This window comes from Megalopta genalis, chromosome 2 (assembly GCF_051020955.1).
Source record: "Megalopta genalis isolate 19385.01 chromosome 2, iyMegGena1_principal, whole genome shotgun sequence".
NCBI classification, from domain to species: domain Eukaryota; kingdom Metazoa; phylum Arthropoda; class Insecta; order Hymenoptera; family Halictidae; genus Megalopta; species Megalopta genalis.
This window is the reverse complement of record NC_135014.1, coordinates 35,971,588-35,995,613: the sequence shown is the minus strand read 5'-3', so window position 1 is coordinate 35,995,613 and position 24,026 is coordinate 35,971,588. Positions and strand designations below refer to the sequence as shown.

Sequence of the window (24,026 nt, the reverse complement as noted above, 5' to 3'; positions counted from 1 at the left end):
GCCGATATCGATTCGCCGTCGATGCCGAGAAAATCCGAGCCGGCGGGAAATCCAGGCGCTCGAGCTTTCCTCGAATCGGTTCACTGTCGCGTCGCATTTTCAATTCAAACGATCATTTCTATCGTAACGAACGAATTATCGCTGCCCACGGACACGTCTATTCTCGGTATTTTCGTCAGCTTCTAATACGGTGAAAGCCGAATAAGGAAAACAGAGACGACATCGATTATCCCTTTCTCAACTTTTATCACGGCCATCTGGAAAATTTATGAAGCTGCCGGGCACCGAATTAACATTGCTATGGTTCTGACGTTTACTTCATATCGCTCGTGAAACGGCTTTCTAGTGTGTCAGACGACGATTGTGAAACACCCGGCTACTGATTTTTTTTAGATCCTGGAATCTCGGATTTTTCGTTTTACTGCTCGCCGGAATCGCGAGGACGACTCTCAGGGACGGGAATTTTATAATTATCGGACATTTATGCATACAGGCGTGTTTGCTATAGCAAACGTTGCGCAAGATCTTAACGAACGCGGTCTTGTTATTCTACAGCCTGTGACGCGTGAACGTTTGTTCGACGTTCGCAATTAAAAGGTCAGTTAACTAGTTTTATCGAAAGCTGCGGCAGAGGAAACGAATTCATTTTCCCGGATTGAAGGCAAACTGGAAATGTCAATTACGTTTTTACGCTCCGGACTGCCCGGGAATATTTTCTGGATAAAATGCAATCCGCGAATCATGTTGCGGGTTTCCCCATTACAATTTTCTCCGTCCCCTGCTTTTTCAATTAGTCTTTCAAATTATTTTCCGCAGCTGTTTCACGATATTTCCTCTGCTTTCGAATATGTTCCCTTTAACGCCACACGTTTTCCAAGACGGGCTGAAATATCTTTAAGTGACGGAGAATAATAGAAAATTCAATTGTTCAAACGTTTCTTTCTCTCTCCCTCTCTCTCTCTTTCGATTATATTCAACAGTAGAAAGGAACAATAGAAAAATAGTATAGAGAAGCCCTTTAAATCTTTCAACAAATCTGAATTTAAATCTCTTTAAATCTTTCAACAAATCTGAATTTAAATCTCTTTAAATCTTCCAACAAATAGCTTTCGAACGTTTCTGAAACTTTTGCCGCTCCTATTGTATCAAACTGGCACATGAAATTTATCTGCCACTGTTTATGTCAAAAATATGAAGGAAGAATAAGCTGAAGTATAAATTGCGAAAAGATGTCGGTGATGAAACAGGACCAGGTAACTCTCAGCAGGATTCAATATCTTTTTTCGCAACGTCCACGGTTACATAGAGCTCTCGGAATGAAGAGATCTGATTTCAATGTTTTTGAATTTCAAATTGAGAGGAACACCGCTCCGCTGTCAAAATTTCTGAAGACATAATTGCTGCAGACGGGCTGGACATTAAATATTAATCTCGGAGCAGATCGAACAGAGATTATTTTCCAGACAATGTCCCGGATAAGCCCACGCTTCGCACGTCTCGCCATGTTTATTTATCAGGTGGCCAGAAAATTTCAGTTTAGAAAGGTGCTCGTCAGATTCGGGTCGAGAGACTTTCTTCGGGACTTGTTGAACACTCACTTGCATATCGTACGTGTTATTCAAATCGTCCTTTTACCGTTTGTACCGATTCAAAGTGCCATTTAATCTGGAACTATGGTTACAAAGAGAGAGAGAGAGAGAGAGAGAGAGAGAGAGAGAGAGACTATGACATGGTGAAACATGCTAATTAGACTACGGATTTACATGCAAAATAAAAACTGTCTCTGTTAATATTAAGATGAGATGCCACATAAGCATTTATTTCTTCGCCTACGGATTTCAATGAGTTGAAAATAATGTAATTGTATATTGAAATTGTTGTAGAGTCTCTACTTTTTATATCCAATTCACTCATTTTTATCATAAGTGTATAAACACATAAAATGCATATAATATTCTCAAAAATGTTGTTTAAATAAAATATGAATTTTATGCATCCATAGAGGCGTTGGTGTTTAAAAAATGACACAACAAAATATTAAAAAGAAATTGCACCGAGCTTGTTTAATTTTTTGAAGACTATACAGACTCTCAACAGAGTTTATTACCACAGACGAGATGTAGGAAGTAGATATAGAGCCCAATGTATTTTCGTGTAACCCAAAAAATGGGACTTCTGAAGCCACATTACCATTTCCGTGTCGCAATCATCGTTACCGACATTTCAGAAATTTGAGCTTCTTAGTGAGAACCGAGTATTCTGTATATCTCATTTGCATTGCGACACACTTTATGATTTGTTCCATTATAGGTTCCAATAAGAACAGATACAATGTTTTGGTTTGACTAGGATTAATAAAATTTGGAAATGAATGTTCTTTTATAACAGGAACAGGTGAATATAATGTTGATGAATATAGAAGAAGCTCTGAAACGCAACAACAAGTGCTAAATATTATTACTGCGAATAATATCATAACAATATTAAATGTTTATTCCGGTTACACGTCGAAACTAATCTCTTTGAACAGTAATTTATTAAATATTTAGAACGTGTGACACGAAACCCCGTATGGTAGCTGGTCTACCCTAACACCTCGTGTCTGTGGTAACACATATTTCCAATCTTTATTCATATCTGCACAACGATTTGCGGTTTAATAATCAATCATCATCAATTTCGATTGCAGAAACCTCTGTCGAGCACATTCTTCGATATAAACTTTTTTTTTATGGAAATGATTCGACGGCTCAAAAAATTGAAAATAAATGGCAGGTGGTTGACGTGCTTTAATTAGAAGCTGGCAATCGATTCGAGCTAATCTTATGACTAAGCACGCTGCTCTACGAAGAGATTGGCCCATTCACCGAGGCAATCCGTGCAGGTCAGCTCGTAAAACGGCCACGAGAAGTCGGCAGCGATCATGGCGAATCAATTCGAATGGGACTCGCGTCGGCAAATATTGTCGGCAAACAGGAACAGATCGTGAGGGGACTCGTAAAACCGTCGGTTTTCAGGCAACAGAACCGTGACTTTACAGTTTATAGGCGCTTTTCCTTTGTCACCGAGTGTCACACGACGCATAACGATCGGCCACGCACATATGCGTCGAATGTCAAATCATCTCGCCGACAACACGACGATGTACTGAATAAACTGGTTCATGGAACTCTCGTCTGACCCGGAAGACAATGCCGCTTATGCCGAGATTATGGAGACCGGGGTCATGAACCTCAGTACATTACAATTATTCGTACATTTTCGGAACAACAGAGTAATGGTCGTTCGCGAAATATTATTCGAAGGCGATAACAATTTCGTCCCTAATTCTACAAACTATTTCGATTGATATTATATATTAACCCTTTGCACTAGAAATTGTTGCATTATTTTTCCAAGTAACTTCTGCATTATAAAATCGGTTTATGTTTAGAAAGCTGTTGAATGTTTATACGATCAAATCGGCTCCATGTTATATATGCGCGTGCAATTCAAAAATAATACAAAATTAAAATACTATACATACATATGAGCCGTTTATTTTGAAAGTGGCATAAGTCACTTTGTTTTTAAGTCGATATATTTAAGGGTTTGCGTTTTAATACGTTTAAAAATATGGATGCTAACTTTCGAGAAGATTTACTTGTTTACTCTCAGGATACTGATATTTCTCTCAGTATAAATAATTTCGTATAAACATGAAAAAATCACCACTTTTCATTACGCTAAAGTGACTTATGCCACTTTCAAAATAAACGGCTCATATATTGGAAGAAATATCATAGTTTTAAAGTTAACGTAACTTCCAGTGCAAAGGGTTAACTGCTTCCGAAAGAAAATTATCGAGGTTCTTTTACGTGCAGCTCTGTTGTTGAAACATCGATTGAAAATCGTCGGAAAATTACTAGAAATTGTACAATGTGTTGTATTCTTAAAGAAGGTACTCGTTTAAAAGTCTAGTAATTGTTTTCGAGATAAAGATAGAATTCAAAGTATATGACACCGATGAGAATTTATTTGACAAACGTATCTGTTTCGGATTCGTCTATTTCAGGGTAGGCACGGAATGGAATCCTCCTGAAATTGAAATAAAATCTGGGCACATCAGAGTCAATATTTAAACGCTCACCTGCATCTCGGAGCCTGGATGAAACGGAAGACATCCCGAGAACAGATGCGGCGTCCCACGCTTCTCCATTTTGTAGAAATTACACGAGTGTACCCTCGAGGTTCTCGAACAGCCATTATTTTTCTTATTGATCGGTTTCATCTCCTTTTCTCAATCGACTGTTCGACCTGAAACGATACATCTTTGTAGATTCTCTCGATTTTTTAAATAGAATGTTATTCGAATGAAAACTGTTGATGGCAATAAATTCATACCGGAACTCAGCGGGAATTTCAAAAGAAATAACCATAATTGAAACCCCGGAATATTATTTGAGCCTCACAATTCTATCATCAACCTTTAATTCTGTTTTCCACTACTTACGATGTTGTTCCGCACGTACTAGTTTCCATTAATTAATGCAGATTCGCTAATCGACTTCGCACGCTTTCAACACCTGTCAGTTTGCATCACACAGTCTAGTCGGACTACTTTAACGCAACAGATAAATAATTGTTAACACGATGTAGCTCAAAGTACAATAAATAAATTCCTGTCGAATTTTCTTGTTTATAAATTAGTAAAAAAGTGATAAAACAGCACGCACATCTATTCTAAAATAACTATTCTTAGTTCAAACATAAACGAAAATTAGTCTCTTAATGTTTCTTACGATTTTCTGGTCACGAACTTACTGCTGTAGAGCGTCGCAGGGAAACGAGTCGGCTCTAAATCGTGCGAAACGAAATTTCGAGCTCGCCAGTACGGCTACACCTTTCTAAAACAGTCTGTATCCGCAGAGGGCCCTTGGTGCTCGGTCGAATAACCGTGGAAAGCGTGCCAAAAGCGGCGTCGCCGCCCACGATAAATATTCATGAGATCGGGAGAACGCGCGGATATTGGTTTTCCACGCTTTCGCGAGGAAAATCTCCGCGGATGTCACGTGGAAATCCGGGTGAAACTTAATGGCGTCCCCCGGAACGTATCATCGTCCGAAACATACGATAATTGGAGCGGTTTCTCCAGAAAGAGAAAACAAAGCGGCTCGCGGACGAAATGCGGAATCGGCGCGACCAACAATCGGCTCGCAACGAATCGTTTTCCACCGATCCTAATCGCTAGATCGCCGATTTCACGCATTTACAACAAAAATCTCCTTCGATTGATTAAAACACAAGACACCAATTCCACTTTAGCCATTTTTTTCTTATATTCTTCAATTAATCAGACACATTTACACTACTCAGATATGGCAGCAATAATTAATACTGTTCGTGTAAATTATTCTAAATGTTCTAAATGACCATTAGTGATTCTTTTCGTTCGTCTGTCATTATTTATTTATTTATTTATTCATGTACAGACGAGGAGATTCCTTTATTACAAAAGAAAGAAAAAGGTAAAGAAGATTTGCGAACAAAGAAAAGGAAGTATGGTGTAAAAACAAATGAAAAAATTATAATAATGATAACTAACGATTCATTTCAAATCATTTTCTTATTCGTACATCTTGCTTCTATCGTCTAAAAATTGGAAAAATGACTTCCATTATTCAAATTAATTAATTTTATTTAAACAAATCTTTGTTTCCAACCGAAGGATCGACGAAGCATTTTCTAGACAATTGAATGCCAAGATCTTGGTCCCACGAAATTTGAAAGGTCGAAGACAACCATGACTAGACAAACTTTCGCGGTGTAGTACATTTGAGTTGGGTGCGTCGAAGGTGCGATCTATTATTCTTCGTTAGGTGAGACAATGGTGATCTTGCTTTGGGGGGCAGTTGCGCAACAGTATGCGGCATCTCGGCAGGCGCCAGGCATCGAACGTCGCGCCGCGCCGCAACGCAACGCCGTCAGGTATCGGCGTCGTTTTCGAGAAATTCACGATTTTGTAACGCCGACGACCTTGTTCTTGTCACTTTCACTCGGCTCCTCCGTGTGGACCGATCCGGCAACTTCGAAAGAATCGTTGCAGAGCCACGTGCACGTACACACACACACACACACACACGCGGCCGTTTCTGGTTCACGGGGAGTGGCGAACGCGTTCGAGCGGTTCGTGCACCAGGGAGGACGACCTTGCCCCTGAAAAACGGCCCCTGCCCGACGCGAAATCTGCATCGAGCCATCCTCGCGGACCTAAACCATCCTTTCGCGGCCTCTGAAACGTCTTCGGCGCGATTCTCCTGCTTTCGTCAGCTGTTTAACGTTGGAGAAGCGAAATACTTCATTTTACTATTTCCTGTGGATGATGTAGTGTAGACATAGTGATCTTGGGGCATTTTGTCGTACATTTATTCATGAAATAAAAATTTCTGCGATAGAAATGTTATTTATCGGTACAATGATAATTATATCCGATAAATTATAATAGTATTTGTATTTAGTAAATAGATAAAGCAATAAAGTATCAGCATCTCAGTAATTTTACAGAAATTGGAATTTGCATAAGTAAGTTCTTTATTTGAAGTTTCGTTGGAAATCTTTATCTGTGCGTTCATGATTTCTATAAATATTAATATTTTAAATTAATTGATTAATTATAAACATGTTATTCGGGACAAAGTGAGCTGCATTGGAGAGCTGCGTGAACGAAGTGTACAGTGACGTAACCTAAAATTAACTTGAAACTAACCTAAAATTTCTACATGTCTTAACCAAAGTTTGTTAACCTCAAAAAATAGAATTAAAAATAATTACGTAAGAGTGTTTCACTAAATTACGTTTCAAAGTGTTCCATGTTATTTTGTTTTAACTTTAAGTTTCCTTAGTTTATAAGTTTCTATAGATATATTTTTTGTATTATGCAATAATAAAAATAACCTTGACATAACCTTGTTTTTTTATATAGATATAATGTATTTTGATTAAATTAAATTAAAATGGATCGTCATTTTCGCCTTTTTGCAGAGAAAAGTTACATCTGCGCAAAGAAATGGTATAACATCGCATAAAAATGGCACCGGTCTTCGGAAACAGCTACCTTTTAGCACAGAAAGCAGCCGATTCAGCCGGTAATGGACGAGTTTCATGGATCTATAGGAAAATCCTGCGTGTCCGATCGAGTTCAGAATTTGAATTCGACGGTGAATTTTCGGTCGACCGGTCTCGCAATTTAAGTGCTAATTTATTGCGGCTGTTTGTCTTTGTTTGGGGAATGGATATGCGATCCTTGCTTAATATTCCGGCAGGATCATCCTCCGGAGAGGTCGGCGCAGTGTTTTCGTGTTGCACGGCACCCCGGGGCAGGCCACGGTTAACTTTCGCTGTCAAACGTCACGTAATCCAGGGCCGCCGCTGGATTATCCGTCGGGAGATCCCTGCAAAACATGAGAATGACCCCGCATAATGGGTTTTGCAACGTGTTCCGTTACACGGTGCCCGCCTCTGCCCATCGTCGACTATAGAAAATCATCGCAATCCTCTCCGACGGCGTCTCGCGGTCATCAAAACCGAAACGAAACTCTTCGCACTAAACCTATCGAGATCCAAAAGCGACCAACAAAAATTGCCTCATAAGAATTGCAAGATAGAACTTATTCAAATTCAAAAACTCTCTGACGTCAATAATTGTGAAATAAAAAATGTGAAACCGGTCGTTTGACCGGCGAAGGTAGGTTTAGTGTTACGAACCACTTTAAGATTCCATAAAAAAGTTCCAAACTCGATAAAATCAAAATTAGTTCGAAGAAAGCACAGGGTTTGAGCGCAAAAATGTTGAAATGCTATTCGAATGATATACGGACAGTTGAACGCTGATATTTGAATATGGTATGCGCATAAAATGTTGTTGCTGAATGTAAAAGCCTTTAAGTAGTACATAAATCAAGCAAGGATAATCAGGCGTCGCGACTTTTTCCATAGTATGCGAACGAAACGCGCAAATCGAGCGTAGAAATTTTGTCAATGGGCGCAGATAAAGCGCGCCGCTGGGAAAATGGTAATGAAACGGTGCGAGACATACTAATCGGAATGAGACGACTGGTATTTCAGTGCCTCTGATATTTAAGCCCGCCGATCGAAAGTACGCGCTCGGAGATATGAAGACAAGAATTCCGCGGATAACTATATACAAAGTAATTCTTAATTAGTTGCAAACATCGCCGATGATAGTCGGACAACGCGAAGCGTGGAGGATATTATGTAAACGTGGCTTAGAATCACGGCGAATTGAAGAAAGTGGTCGGAACGGCTTGCTACGCGCTATTTCATAAGTGTGCACGGCAATTTCGCCATTTTATCGCGCCGTATGCCAGTAACAGCATGGATATCGACCGCGGAATACAATAGCGATATGCAGTAAATTCTCTCTGATTGTCTCTCAGATTGTAAACGAAAATGAACAATTTGGTAACAGGAGGCCTCATGGTTCGTTTAATAGTGCTTACTCTTCCCAAATTCTCCATTTTCTTTTACAAATTGAGGGACAACGAAAGAGAATTTAATGTAATTAGAACGCGTTAAGTGCCGAATATTAATTACAATCAGATCCACAATATCGAAGACATTTAATTGAGGCAATCGAAACTAGAAAGTTAAAATTTATTGTAGGAAATAGATTACAATAAAAATGAATTTCAAAGGCTAGTTGAAACAAATTAGTGTTACCCAAATGTGACCGAAGGATCTAGACTTTAGATTCTAGACAGTTCTGAGTGACACTAATTATTAATTAGATCTTGAAATTAATTCTTATTGTTATGAATTGAACAATGTGAATGTTACTGGGATTTTTTCGAACACGAAAGAATTAAACGAACGTTTCCTATGGTAAATATTACTAAATCAACCTGTACACCAGACAAAATATCTGGATCACGTCGAATCAATCGTGAAATTATTTTCCCTCGTTCGATCTTCGAACTTCTTCCGAAGCTCCTCGAATAAAATGTTACACCGTGCGGATTCGTTCGAATTGGCACTGTTCAAAAATATTTCCAAGGATTCCGTTCTAAATTTTTCGCGATCGTACAAACGACGAGGTTTTACGTCGGCGAGAAACATTTTCGTGCACTGTCCTTCGATTCGGTTTCAGCCGTGCAAAACCCCCGAGCAGGATCGGCAGAATTGACGACCCGGTCAGGAACGCGCACGCGAAACCAGTTTGTTTTGCAGTGAAAGCGTCGCCGCCAGACCGTCCGACCGTCGCGCCGCGTCGCATAATTAATCTGCCGTAATTATCTGCGTGCGATAATTTTTTGACCCTGCCCGCCGTGCCATGCAGCTGCTCCTTCTTCTTTTCGGCATTATCGAGCCTGTACCTCATGCTCGAGGTGAAAGCGATGATAAATCCGGTAACGAGATCATTTCATCGGCATTCCTCGCATAGTCTTCGTCGCTGGCCTAAAGCATCTTCGTAGTACAAAAGATCGATACAGAGGCCATTTTGCCATTAGTAGCTGCACCAATCCAATCATCTTCGCTATCGTACAATTATGGCATACGATAAATATTACACACACAGCCAGTCCTAAAAATTTTCATTTAAATTAATTCTATTTAATTTTATTTCATTTAATTTCATTTTACTTCATTACTTTTAAATTCAATTTCACTTAATTTATTTACGTATAGGTATACACTTACGGACAAAGAGTTAACAAACTTTCCATATCGTTAACATTTGAGTAAAATATGATATTTTAATAAATATACGTCTTATTGAATCGAAAGTACATATTATAGTGAAGCATATAACACGTTGTTTATATTACAATATTGTCTTATTTAGTGCAGACGACGAATAAAAAGATAATAAAAATGAAGTAAAAAATAAGAAATTATAAAAACATGAAATGTATATATTCGTAGATACAATACAAAGTATCCTATGTTAAGAAGGTTTACTACATCCTTACGCAGATCCAGACTGAACTTTCCCGGAAATCATAATTAAAAGACAGCCGAAATTTTTCCCAAACGGGACTTTCGTTCTCTACTTTCACGGCGAAAGGCTAGATCGCTTAGATTACGCAATTAATCGTCTAACGGTTAGAAATTGGAAGATTACGGGTTTCGTTGGTCGGGCGGGTCCCCCGATAGATTCTTCTGCGGATAATGAAGCGGAGGTGTCGTAACGCGACGTGGGTATCCCGTTACACGCGTCCGACGCGCGGCTCGTTGCCGAGAAAAGGTGTCCACCGCGGGAAGGACGCCGATTACCAAGAGTTGAAAGTTGAAAGTGACAGCGGAGGAGGCCCGGCCGGAGAGCCAGGAGTCCTCCCGGAGCCTGCAACGTTCACCGACACACGACCGCCGTTACCCTTTCCTTTCGACCGTCTCCACATCTTTCGTCTCCGTCGACTTCCATTTTCACCGGCGAGTTCCAATTTTATTGACAAACTCGTTCCATCAATTTTGTCGACATACCTGTTCCAGTTTTATTGGCAATTCTTGGCACACTCTTGTTCATTTCGTTCGAACCGTTCTGTTACCATGGCGCGTTTACGTTCATTTGCCCATAATGGAACGGCTACGAAGAAAAGCGACGAGGTTTTGCAACTGGTCCGGTGACCTTCGAAAGCGGTTTCATCCGAAACGATTTTGTAGCAGTTTTATCGACAAACTCGTTCCAATTTCATGCAGCGCATTCAGTTGTCCGTAACCAAAAAGAATTAAGAAGAAGAAAATCGAGGAGATTAAGCAGCTTTTTTGCTCTTCAATTTGGCGCGCCGATGATTAAACCGAATGATTTCGGGGTGCTTACGGGGCGCGGATTGATTCGACGGCGTTCCCTTTACGGCGTCGACGACAGAGATATCACCGTCACGGCTGAGAAAACGTAATTACGGCACTTCCTACGACAATTTCCATTCCTTTCACCTTCCTCGTCGTCGGCGGCACGGTTGCAAAACGCCGCGCCGGGAAAAACGCTCGGGCGGACCGAACCGCCGACAATAGAGCCGCCTTGTCCCTCTTTTCTCCGTGATCCTGACAGTGAAGGTATTTCGAGGACGAGACCTTATTCGATCAATCACGCGATCCTCGGGGGACCGTCCTTGTCTAAGGACGGCCGTCCACGCGACGCACGCTCGTCATTTTCTCCAAAAAGCTGGCCAAAAGACAGATTTACGTAGTCTAAACCAAGGACTTATGTTAATGTGGTACTTTTGCTGTATATATTCACATTATCTTACTTTCACATTACGTTATTTATTGTATAAGTGCTTAATTTAGCACTGTATCTAAAATTGAACAAATCAATTTCCGAATTTTGCGTTCAAATATCGTTTGCAATGAGAATCAGAAAAATATTACTTTTTACAGCGGGTAATTTGAAAAACATGTTTATTTCGTTGGTAATTGAATCATCCTTTAAAAATTTTGATTTTTTTTTACGGCAGATTTGAATTCAGTGACCCCAAAAGCATAGCAATACTAAATTTCATTAGAATCTTATGAAATTACGAATTGTTGCATGCTTTTCGGCGATAAGGACAACTGTGAGACGAGGCGCCGGGTTAGACCGGAAACGATCCCCGTTGATCCAGAAAACGATCCCTGGAGTATCGTTCGGAGAAGCTCTCTCAGACAGCCAGTGGAATTTGCGTGGGCGTACGACAGAGGTGTGGTCGCGAGCCTCGAGGACAATGCAACGTGAATTCGAGCGGCCGATTGATTCGAGGCAGAAAATGGGTCAGCGAGGCGTTTCGCGCGAGTTCCACACGGATCTGCTCCGGTTTCACGGGGCGATGAATCTTCGGGGTCGTCGACTTTCGATTCCGATGATCGACGAAGGACGAATCGATCGTTTTTAGTCGTGTACTTTCGGACTCGTTCACCTCACCGCGGCCGGGGAGCCTTGACGGGGGAACTTTTACCGATTTCGCGGCGGGAAATGTGCCGTCGAACGACGCCACCTCGATCATGGTCCCATTCGAGAATTCCGTGACGTTGCAACGCCCTGATCTCGAGATTCGTCCAATTAAATCGTTGTAACTTGACCTAATTGGTTTGAACACTTCACACGTACGATTAAATCGATGAAATTTGTTGGGAGTCTCTTTGGAGTCTGTATAAGCTAGTTTCTAGCTAGATTCTATTTAACAATCTCATAGAAATATTAATTTTTCTGGTGTCTGTACTCCTTCGTATTTTATTTTAATAACATATATACATTAGATATAATATAACATAATACTGTAATAGATTTTGCAAAACTTCAAATTCTCCTCAACGAAGAAAGTTAGGTTATATTCGCATCTATATATATATATATATATATAACTCACTCTGCCTGTTTATTTCCCTATCAATTAAATTGCACCTAATTCCTTACTCTCCACTGACGTTTTCTCACTAATTTATTCACCAATTTTCCATAGGAAAGAATCAATAATAATTATTAATGCGAGAAGACTGATTTTCGGGGTTGTTCTCCGAGCCGCCATCTTGTCGCACGGACGCCGAACGAATATCCAGCATTAGAAATTAAACTCTCCAAAAATTGTCCGAGAATCGAGAAATTACCAGCAAACGATTTCCAACGGAAGTAGCAAGTTATTCGAACAGGTTCGATTTATTTCGAAGACTCGGTGAGAACGAAACGTGGTTCCCTTCCACCGCCATCTTGTTCTCGATTGATAAACAACGGATTTAGTTGCTCGTGTGTACCTGATTCATTCCCGCTGACCTGCTATCGATGAAATAGCTGTCTCAGGTCGGATATCGTGTGCTAATGGGATTCAAATTTAAAACGCATGCATAATTCAATTCGCTGTCGAACGACTTCTTAATGGGGCTGCTGCGGCTCGTGGGAGCGTCATGTTCGAAACGAGCAGCACTTCCGGTCCCGCAAAATGCAGACACAAGCCTCATTTTCACGAGAAAAATCGTTCCCGTGTCGAGCTGTCGAAATGGTAAACAAATCACCCTTTCCATGCCCGTTCTTCGCGATTCCCACACCGGTATACATTTATGGCGCGAAACCATCCGTCTTCAATTTTAGATACAACTTTCCCAAGCTCATCGAACACCATAAATCATTTTGTGTAAGGTGGCCTGTCGAATGGATGAACACCTAAGCTGCATTTCTGTTCAAACCATTCATAAGTCTTTATTTAATCCCCTGGATGATGCTATTGATAGCAAACTGTTTCACTGATAAGTTTAGGAAGCCCTTATCTTGTCATAATAAAAATGATTAATGAAAAGTTCATTACTAATGAACTTCTCGTTCGTAAACGACATTGGATAAACATCATAATTTCATTTTAGACGAATCTTAAAATATAAATTATAGATTTCACGTAGCGTTACTTCTATTATATTATATTATATTATGTATATTATGCTATTACATTATGTTATATTATTGTATTATATTATAGTATATTGCATTGTTATTATATTACATTGAACGTATGGGAAGTCATTGAGACAACAATTAATTAAATAAGCTTAATAATATGTTAGACAAATTATGAGGAAAACCAAAATGGCACCTGCAATAACTGATATCTGCAGATGCATAACAGAACTATATATATATATTGTGTATAAAAAAATGTTCATTCACTGGAATTACCCTTCTTCCAGAAGAAGCAATGAATTACTTTTCGAAGGAAATTCGCTAGAAAGCGAGCCGCACAATTTTTTAGCAAAAATGGCGGCTGCGACCGCCGATAGGGATGGTCCGCGTGATCGATCGTCGCGTGATCGACGTGTACTATGGATGGGGGATTAGGTTCTCGAACAGCCGCGGGAAACGTCGTGTAATCGTTTTCCATTGACTGAGCCGTTCCCGGGCCCGGTCTATCGATCAGCGCTGCGTTTCCAGCGATTTCTTTCGCCGAGAGATTTTTGCTCGGCCATCCGTGACGGTCCCGTAACGCCGGTAGCGGAATACGCGGTTTATTATTATGCGTTACGTCGCCGCAGTTACGTTAATGCGTCCTGCACCGGAACGCGTCGAAGAAACGGCGCTAAGAGGTCCATAAATTCGCCGCCTAGCTCTCTCTCTCTCTCTCTCCCTCTCTCTCTCTCTCTTTTTCACTCTTTCTCATCTCCCCTCGAACGCGACGACATAACTCGCGGTTCCCCGCAAATCGTTTCCGAACGATACCGATTTCCTGCCCCGCGATTGCGCCAGTACGAATTAGGCACTTTTTCCTTTTCTTCTTCGTTCGTATCGCAATTTTCAAGTGCTGCGAATTTTCTGTGGTGCTGCAGTTTTTAGAAAACGGTTGTCACTAGACTGCTGATATTTATGCAAAAATATGTATGGCAAAAATCAGCGATTGAAATATAAAATTGTGAAGACAGTTTCAACTTATTACAATCATTAAAGGGATCAATGTATTTTTATTCTTACATTCGTCTGTGAAAATTTAGTAATAATTTAGTAACAACCAGACTGCGGATCTTTGTGCAAAATAGAAATATTCACAGACGATTGTAAGAAACAGAAATGAAACAAAAATAAATCGTGTCTTTATGCAATATAAAATGTTTCCATGTTAACCGTAGGAAACAGACGTTCGATAAAAGTGTTTTTCTTCATTTAATCATGTCGATATATCGAAAATAACGTGACAATATACTTAAATCCTTTTAAAGTCCTCATAGGTTTGTATTTCACCTACTAATTTTTGTTGTAAAAAATTGCCTGTGACAGCTGCGAGCATTTGTTCCATCTTCCATGAGTCAATTTTTTCCATAATAATACAACAGCATATTTTCGATAATAATACAAGAACATTCTCGAATGCTTCGACTGTTCCGAGTTCGATCTACTTTATTTTCTTCGAAAATCCATAACGGTATAAATAGTACACATACCTGAGAAAAAGCTTAACAATATTCGATCGTGACACTGAATTCCGCTGAAATCCAGCCGTAGATCAAGCTGCACGCGCTTCATTGAGCCCTCCTCGCGGCAATCCAGTCGTATGAATTTGTTCGAGCGATCGCGACCCGATGAATCTGTTATTACTCGTTGATTAAATCGTGGCGGTCCGCGACGTAGCTAATCGATAACCGACTATAAAGTAGAGGCTACCAATTTCGTGGCGAACGGTGTATGATTATTCCCATTATGCACCCGGCGAGCCCATCAATCGATTCGATCGAATGCATTCTCGGCGTGGAGGGAACAGGATCGAAGAGCGGCTCGAGGATCCCACGAACGAACGGCGAAGCATAGGTCGTAGCCGCGCCGCGTCGCGTTCGCTTGAATCCGGCACGACGAGGAATTTTTCCTCGTCGGACATGACTGGAGCCTACCTTTCTCTTTGACGCTTTAGCGGCAAACGATTTCAGTTATGAGTATGAGAGACGGAGACGAGTCGGCGATCAACAGTCTTCGATAGCTCAGTTGGCAGAGCTGCTGTAGTTGGCTGGCAACGAGATTGCTCCCGGATCATCAGATAATCCATAGGTCGATGGTTCAAATCCGGCTCGAAGGAATCGTTTTTGTTTAATGGAATTCTTTATTCGGTTCCGTCTCTTCTGATGTAATGAATTGTTATCGGGACGGAGGCTTCACAGCTCCTTCGATAGCTCAGTTGGTAGAGCGGTGGACTGTAGTTGGTTGAAAATGGTAAAATGAGACATCCATAGGTCGCTGGTTCAAATCCGGCTCGAAGGAATCGTTTTTGTTAATTGGAATTCTTTATTCGGTTCCGTCTCTTCTGATGTAATGAATTGTTGTCGGGACGGAGGCTTCACAGCTCCTTCGATAGCTCAGTTGGTAGAGCGGTGGACTGTAGTTGGTTGAAAATGGTAAAATGGAGACATCCATAGGTCGCTGGTTCAAATCCGGCTCGAAGGAATATTTTGCATAATTTGTTCCCCTACTTGGGCCGCGAGCTCCCTAAAATAATTATACAAAGGTTCCTCGAGCGATATTTTATCGTTTTTGTAAGGTACAGCGATTCTAAAACCCCAACAATCGCTTTAAATAAATAACATACCTATATTTATTATAAATATAATTTTAAAGTCATTACTCGAACGTTATTTTGTACGACTTCTACTTAATTAAGGGTGAAATAAATAATAACGAAAGTTGAGACCTAGATATTCTAAAACATAAATTCTAAAATATAAATTATAAATCGATTAAAAGAGAAGCCAAACAAAATTTGTAGAACGTAAGACCAGCTAGTAAAAAATTTTTAATTTGAAAAATATACGTGTCTTGATTTAATTATGTTTTACAATGAAAACACATTTGAAAGAAAAATGGTACTTTCCTTTATGAATAATAAAAAAAATACTAAAAGCAATTATTCCGACGTAATTTAATAAAATTTTGTCGATGAGAACAGACTGGCAAATAAAATGGCACTTTGCAATTACCTTCGATAGCTCAGTTGGTAGAGCGGTGGACTGTAGTTGGTTAAAAATGGTAAATGGAAGACATCCATAGGTCGCTGGTTCAAATCCGGCTCGAAGGAGAATATTTTTGCCAATTTATTTTCCATTTTTTCTGGAATCATGCCGTTTTTATTTATTCGGAATAAATACATCGATTGCGAGAAGATTCGTATGATTTTTTAGTTAATAATTGATGCTACGGTCATCGAACGAATTAAGTGTTACAAATGAAAAATGGCGTATCATGTTACTTATATTTAAGCAGGTCCATCCACAATCCTTCGATAGCTCAGTTGGTAGAGCGGTGGACTGTAGAGGTTATGTTGCATGGTAGACATCCATAGGTCGCTGGTTCGAATCCGGCTCGAAGGAACCATTATTTTATTGTCTTTTTTACAATCGTTTTTATGAAATTATCATTCTCTATCGTTCCAACACAACAAATTTCTAAATCCCATTCGTCCAAAATTTAATTGTTCAAATCTGAATCTCGTGCAATTAAAGATAAATGCGCATCGAAGAGTCTGGTAAAGATGATCGAAAGCGACGCTGTTATATTTGTAAGATAAAATAATATTTCCATTATTCATACTAGGTGTTTAGCAAGCGTTCGAAATACCTTAATCTTTTATGTTTGATAGAAATTGCAAGAACACGCTTGTAAAAATTTGACGCGATTTTTATACTTTGCTCAACACTTTTTAATTATTCTTTTATTTACTAATTTTTGTCTGAGAGAGAGAGAGAGAGAGAGAGAGAGAGAGAGAGAAGCGTCAAAGGACCAAACCTGAAATATTAAAACGACCCCCAAACATTACCAAAATATACATAAATTCGAGATTTAATTTAGTGTAGTCTATACATATATGACTGACATAATAGTCAATTTGTTAAAGTCATTAATACAGAAAATATACTTTTATTTAATCATTGCAACTCATAACGTCTTCAGGCAATTTTTATTTCATATAAAAAGTCTAATTAATAATATACGGCCATTCCTAGACCCCGTGTCGTTTCGAGCAACAGATTGCAGAGATTTTCTTCCAGACCGTGATCCCATTTCGAATCATTCCTGACACGGAATTCACTCCGTGACGATCTTCCGACGTCCAGATCATCGGATGATCCGTTTATCGATATAAACGGTGTCGCGATGCTTATCGGAGAAACGGTGAGATTAATAACGTGAAACCACGCTCGCTCCCTGACACTGACACTGACACTGTCATTGTGTTTAGGAACGCGGCTGCGTATCGATCTCGGCTTTGTTATCGCGGAATTGAACGGAGAAATCAGGTCAGAATTGAAACGAGGATGGTTCGGAATGGCAATGAGGCTGCTTTTGGTACTTCTCCTCGCTCGATCGGAGATTTTATGCTCTTCTGCGTTATCGGCGTATCGTTATTTCCTTTTTTACAGCGGTTACTGATGGATCGCGATTGAACCGTAACTAATCGGCGTCGATATTTATGCGCGAAACACCTACGACGAGTGTCGGGAATAATATTTTTCTGTCCCGCAGAGATCTCGAGCAGGAGAATCAATAGGTAAATACCTCAAATCGAAGAGTAATTAATCTCTTCGAGCAGTGGGAGACCTGTGTCAAGGATCGAGTGATTTACAATCTTGGTTTTTGACAAATGAGAACAAATCTGCGCTAATTAACACGTTCCGTGCCGAGCTTTTTTTACTCGAATCTTCACACTTTGATATTTTACTAAAACTTGATGTATTACGTGCAATTATTAATTCTCGTACACATAACAACGTAACAAAAACTTATCAACGCCCATTCTTGCGATGGAAATTGATTCTTCGGTTCTAAATTTCTTGTAAACAATTTGTTCAGTTCACTAAGTAATCATGCAAGCGTGTACCATCGATGGTACACGTGGCACGGAACGTGTTAATTCGTAAATCAATGAGAATGCCGAATAATTTCTAAACCAGGTTTCCTGTCGTAGTTCCCGTCGAGAACTTCTTCGTCGCATCTTATCTCCTACGTTCTACCGTCATGGTTCAACCTGTTTCACGGTTCCTGCTGACAAGATGGCCGACCCGTGGTCGCGTTAGTGCTACTCCGAGCATTTCCCTTCAGTCCCTGCAAGTTTAGTACCGTTGACATTTAACAGGAACGAAGCTTCATTTTACTTTTCGACCGGAGACGATCTTCTAATTGGCGAAACTTCACTTTTACTTTAACCAAGGAGAATCTTCTAATTGGCGAAGCAAACTTTTATCTTATTTTAACCAAACACGATTTTCTAATTGACGAAGCAAATATTTTATTTCGCTCTAACCGAAAACAATCTTTTGATTGGCGAAGCAAAGTTTTATCTTACTTCAAGCAAAGACAATTTTCTAATTGGAGAAGTAAATTTTTGTTTTACTTTAACCAAAAAGAATCTTTTCATTGGCGTATCAAACCTAAGGCAATCGTCTAATTGGCGAGGCAAAACGTATTCTGATTCACAAAATAGCTTCCGGAGAAGAAAACTGAACACTCTGCTTGCAACTTTTGCACAGTTTGGAAAATAACGAATCGATCGAATGGCCCAATGGAATTGAAGATTCTAAATGGAAATGAGCCGAGATCCCGGAGTTCCTGCGAATCTGCGCCTACTTTTCGAACTCTCGTCGAAGAAGGCGCTATCATTGGCATGGTAATTCCTAGCAGGCGATACAGGAACGACTTCGGAACTCGGAGTTTCTTCGAAGCGGTTTCCTTAACGAGCGGATTCTTCCGAAGCTCCGGAACGTTAACGAGATTCCTGCATGATCTGTTCGGCATCCTGTCGAAGGAGCCTTAGCCAGGGACGGCCTTGCCTGGCGCCGAGATACGCAGCTTTCTCTACTTTCGCTTGCGCGCGAGATTTTCATTTTCAGGCGAGCCGGCCTCGCGGCATTGTCGTCGATCTCTTCGGTCCCTCTAGCGATCGGTTGATCACGCGTTTACACTTGCTAAACTCCGCGTACCAAGTCACCTTTCGCCATCGGAGAATTAGTATTATCGCGTAATGTAATAATTTATTCGTGTGCACAGGTAAAAAAGCGTTTGTTAAACAAGAGAACGAGGATAGAAATGAGATTTTCCATATACACGAGTACGCTTGTCACACGAGTAAAATAAACAGAAAAATAAGAAGATATTTATGATGCCATAATAATACAAAAATAAAAATAAAAAGTAACAAATAGTGTAGTATATATATATATATATATATATATATATATATATATATATATATATATATATATATAATAAATATAGTAGATATAGTAAGTATGTATAGTACAGAAAATATAATAAATGAAAGATTATCAAAGAATGATTGTTAAATACAAGTATTATCAAAATAATTAAAAACAAAAGAAAAGTGAATAAAAAATAGGGGAGGGAAATTATGTCGAAAGATGGGTGAGAGCTGCAAAAATAATTCAGAAAGAGTATGTAATTAACCCTCGAGTACTTTCGCGGGTTAGGTTTCTTGCCCGCGCACCGTGTGGAATGCAGTATCTAGGGATATTACAAACAAATTTAGGTCAATTGTAATTGTCCGATGGTAGACAGGTTATCTCGCGGCATAAAATACAACGAACTTTCCATCCAATTCAGCGGAACACCGTCGCTTCGTTCAGAGGCGTTACTTTCGTCCATTATCCGTCGACGTACATTGCTTTTACTCTTCCCCTTGGTTTTACCATATTTATCGTTATGTTACTTTCACGGTTAATATTTCGAGAATTCGATAGAGAACACGATCGAGGATGTATCTAATAACGACGACGACCACGGCAATATCTTCTCTGAATTTGATCGAGAAACGGGTTGGTTTACGATTGAAAGCGCGATGCAATAGACGGCCCACACGATAAAATTCCGGATGGCACTCGGAAAAGCCTGATAAAGTCGACAATCGAATGGACTGTCGTAGAAGAAAGTGTTCGATCGTGGAAAAAGCAAAATCAAACTCCCTATAGAAATCCTGTGTCAACGATAATTCTTTCCCCTTCGAGAAACGTCGCGAAAAATGGTCCTCGAATTTCTCATCAATTCCCACGAAATTCGATTGAGAAACGGTGTTAGATTCCACGGCATCGATAAGTATTTTTGGCATCGTCGAGCTAAGACTTCCATGGAAAAAGGACAAAGTGCGAATGCAGTCGCGCGGTTCGTCCGCAGTTCGTTTCGCAGGATCGATGCAGATGCAACGAGGAATAAAAAAGCAGTCGGGTAAATTGTGTCGGCGAATCCGCGAGCCGTCGAGCGACGCATCGTTCGATAATGAAATACGGTGGCCGTTACAATCGGCGTTCGTTTACCAAAGATTTATGCGGCCGAGAGATCGGAATTTAATTGCGACATTCGCTGATTGCCTCCGCGGTGCGTGGGTGCATGCGATTCCGATGCGTTGGAAACCCATTGACGAAGTTCTTTGTACAGCCGGATGCAGAGGAGTCGCTCGAATGAGTCGCATCCACGATTATTAAAAATGCACGATCTTGCTTATCGTTTTCTTGAAATCGCGGACGACGTGTTACAGTTTGCATATTGAGAAGCAGATCCTTGCGCCATTTAGAGAGCTGAACGCTCGACACAGGATCTCGTAGCAACGCTAATTGATTGGAATGACTACACAAAATTCTTCGAAAAAAACACACATTCATATTTCTCTTTCGTTTCTCTTCTGGTTAAGTTCCTTTGTACACCACCTTGTAATAAAAATTGTGTGTAATTTGCAAAATCCTTATTTATCTCAATTGTAAGGTTAATATTATATTTACGACTTTTTTATTGTACTCGTGCGACAGCTATATAAAATTTCGTTTCTTTATTTCGTCTTCTGTAATAAAGGAATTTTTACCTGTGTGCATGAATAAATCAATTATTATTACTATTATTATAAAGTATAGTTTACGCTTAATGCCAGACGAGGTTCTAAGTTCGCGAAACATTCACAGTCGTTTTCGCGCGTAAATATGACCGATCTCTTCTTCCATGGTTCAATATAATCTCGCGCGGTTTAAAGCATCGCTTTTCTAAAGTGGAGAATGATAAAATACCTGAACGGACGCGTCTTGGAAACGTTCCGGGATGTTTGCGGAGGCATTTCGCGGACTTTTCGCACGGGAAGATCGCGCTTTCGCGAGGAGGGGTTCGCGTCGGCTGGGATCGTCGCGGAATGGAAACGATGTATAATAAACGGGCGACGAAAGAAAGGCTGCATCGGAATGCAAACGTCGCGGCGAGCCTGCTGGTATTTCGCGAGGTTACCATTCGTCTCTCTCTCTCTCTCTCTCTCTCTCTTCTCCTCTCCTTAGACAGTGCCTGCCGCGCGGAAAATAACGGATCCCATAATTTCTGTCCGCGACTCGCGCGCGCTAACAAATTGTCCCGGCTATCTCCGTCGACCGATCGCAATCGACAAGTCAATCGATTACCATAGTGATCCCATCGTTCCCGAACGGGCCTCCGCTGGCTACCGGCTGCGCGATTAAGCGCCGTTTTACTTTCGCGGCGATCGTAATCGGGTCTTTGTTCGCCGACACGTAGCCCCAAGCCGATCCACCGGCCGTTTGACCATGCGAATCGCTGCCATACTTGGTCGCGTGGAAACCGACTGTGCCCGCAGAAGGGGCCATTTCCGTCTCGCGCTGAGAATCGAAGTTCTGTTCCGCGCTATTGTCACGGCGACGCCTGTGAACGACGGATCTTTGTCCAATTTACCTTTTTCTTTCGTCGATGCGAATGTCGCGCGTACCGACTCTTTGACGATTCAAGTAATTGCAGTGTCTCGGAAAATCACTTCTCTCCTTTGTCGACACGAACGTCGCGTGTCCGAGTTTCTGAACGGTAATTAGGGTAGATGTACCGGTTGGTGGCAACGTTGTTTATATGAACTTCAACGCAAGCATTCTTAAAGTCTTGTATCGCATAAGAAATGTGCAAATTTTAATTGATTGTTTAATACCTTTGGGTTTGTCATTTCACTTACAATAGGGTAACAAGGTGATTCAGAAATGATTACGATACAAAAATACTTAAAAAATTGATCTTTTATGCCTTTTTGGTTTCTTTCATTCTTCGTACTTTTCTTTTCTTCTAATTTCCTTCTTTCTGTTTTTCTTCATTTCTTCGGCTTTCCCCTGTTTTATCCTTTCTGCTATTTTATTATTATTAATAAATTTATTATTTATTATTATTAATTTTATTTGGATTACATTTTCTTTTCCCACTAATTTCTTTCGTTTCTTTTCGATGTCTGTTCAGATCACGTGTATCGTAATTCTACATTCTTCGTATGTTCAGTTAGTAAAACGTAGCTTATTCTACCGACCGTGCGACTTTTACGTTTACTGTGAGAGAAACATACAATTCCCCAGATTCCTTATTAACCCGAGAAAGATAACCTACGTCGCAGAGGCGCCTGCGAAGACTGTTAATTTTTGTTAATTTTTCATAGAGGTCTAGTGATTTAAGTTTAAAATTACTTAAAATATAAAAAAATATAATATAAATGCATTTTATTTTTACAATAATGCCAAACCTTTAAAATGACTAGATTAACTTAAATAAATATCCATTGTTAGTACAAAATTGACGCCTTAGAAAAGCATGCGCCTCTGAAGCGTATGGTTATCTTTTACGTACGTTGTCATATGGTTATCTTTGTAGGGTTAAGAATATAGTTTGGAAACACAACATATTTACAGTTTGTCGATCGCTAGAAACTGTACATCTACACCGCATTGTTTCTCGAGCCTCACTCCGTCCGATTAGGTACACAGAACGTTATCTTGTCTCTGTAAACCGAGCACGTCGGCTGGACAACTTCTTCCCGACCTTGTACTTGAGAAATGACACCTGCTGGGCATCCGAAGTGAATTCTACCGAAGCGATCCGTAGTGATCGAACAACAAAACCCGCTGCTACGACGATTTGAATAAAAGCCGGAGATCGAAGATTCGGTAGAAGTTTCCACCATTTCTAGTTCAAGACCAAGTTTGGCAGTGAACGCGTAAACACCGTTGCTTTCATAAATATTATCCCGAGCAAACAATATTTGTTCTTACGTAATCTCGGAACCGTTAGCCACAACTGAGACCGATTTCCTCGAGCAGTGCCAATTTAAAACGCTCAACAGTTACTTACACCTTGCGGTATCCACGTGTAATCAGTGCGTGCCGCCGCCATGTTGCCGCGCTTTATCGCGATTAAAGATACATCTGCATTACACGGACGTGGAGAGAACCGAAGGCGCGAGCCGATTAGGATCGTGTAACGCTTGCTTAACAATTATTCCATTCACCGGGTTCCGGGCCGGGTAAACGCGTTCGCCACTTCCTAGTCAGAAATACGGTTCAAAGTTACCATTTTATTCTTCCGTGACTAGCCAAGTTCGCGGCACCTCAGCTGCACGAGATGCATTGTCAACAATTTGCACTAATTATACGAAGCATTGTTTCCACAAATAAAGGCTTGCTTCGTCTCCTTCCATCAGTATAAGATGAGGATAATCGTTTGTCTCGATTGCAATTTTACTGATCTTCTTCAGCAACGCGTACTTAGAGGCAACAGTTACGCAACTAACTTT

General features: G+C 40.3%; 4 non-coding genes across 4 annotated transcripts; all 4 read left to right on the top strand.

The window, feature by feature from the left end:
* The first annotated feature begins 15,599 nt into the window (after positions 1 to 15,599).
* On the top strand, positions 15,600 to 15,697 carry TRNAY-GUA (transfer RNA tyrosine (anticodon GUA)). Its single transcript has 2 exons — positions 15,600 to 15,636; positions 15,662 to 15,697. It is a non-coding gene; the product is annotated as a tRNA-Tyr (tRNA).
* An 84-nt stretch (positions 15,698 to 15,781) lies between these two features.
* On the top strand, positions 15,782 to 15,880 carry TRNAY-GUA (transfer RNA tyrosine (anticodon GUA)). The gene is made up of 2 exons: positions 15,782 to 15,818; positions 15,845 to 15,880. It is a non-coding gene; the product is annotated as a tRNA-Tyr (tRNA).
* A 529-nt stretch (positions 15,881 to 16,409) lies between these two features.
* TRNAY-GUA (transfer RNA tyrosine (anticodon GUA)) lies at positions 16,410 to 16,508 on the top strand. The gene is made up of 2 exons: positions 16,410 to 16,446; positions 16,473 to 16,508. It is a non-coding gene; the product is annotated as a tRNA-Tyr (tRNA).
* Positions 16,509 to 16,706: 198 nt separating this feature from the next.
* Positions 16,707 to 16,800, top strand: TRNAY-GUA (transfer RNA tyrosine (anticodon GUA)). Its single transcript has 2 exons — positions 16,707 to 16,743; positions 16,765 to 16,800. It is a non-coding gene; the product is annotated as a tRNA-Tyr (tRNA).
* The last annotated feature ends 7,226 nt before the right edge of the window (positions 16,801 to 24,026 follow it).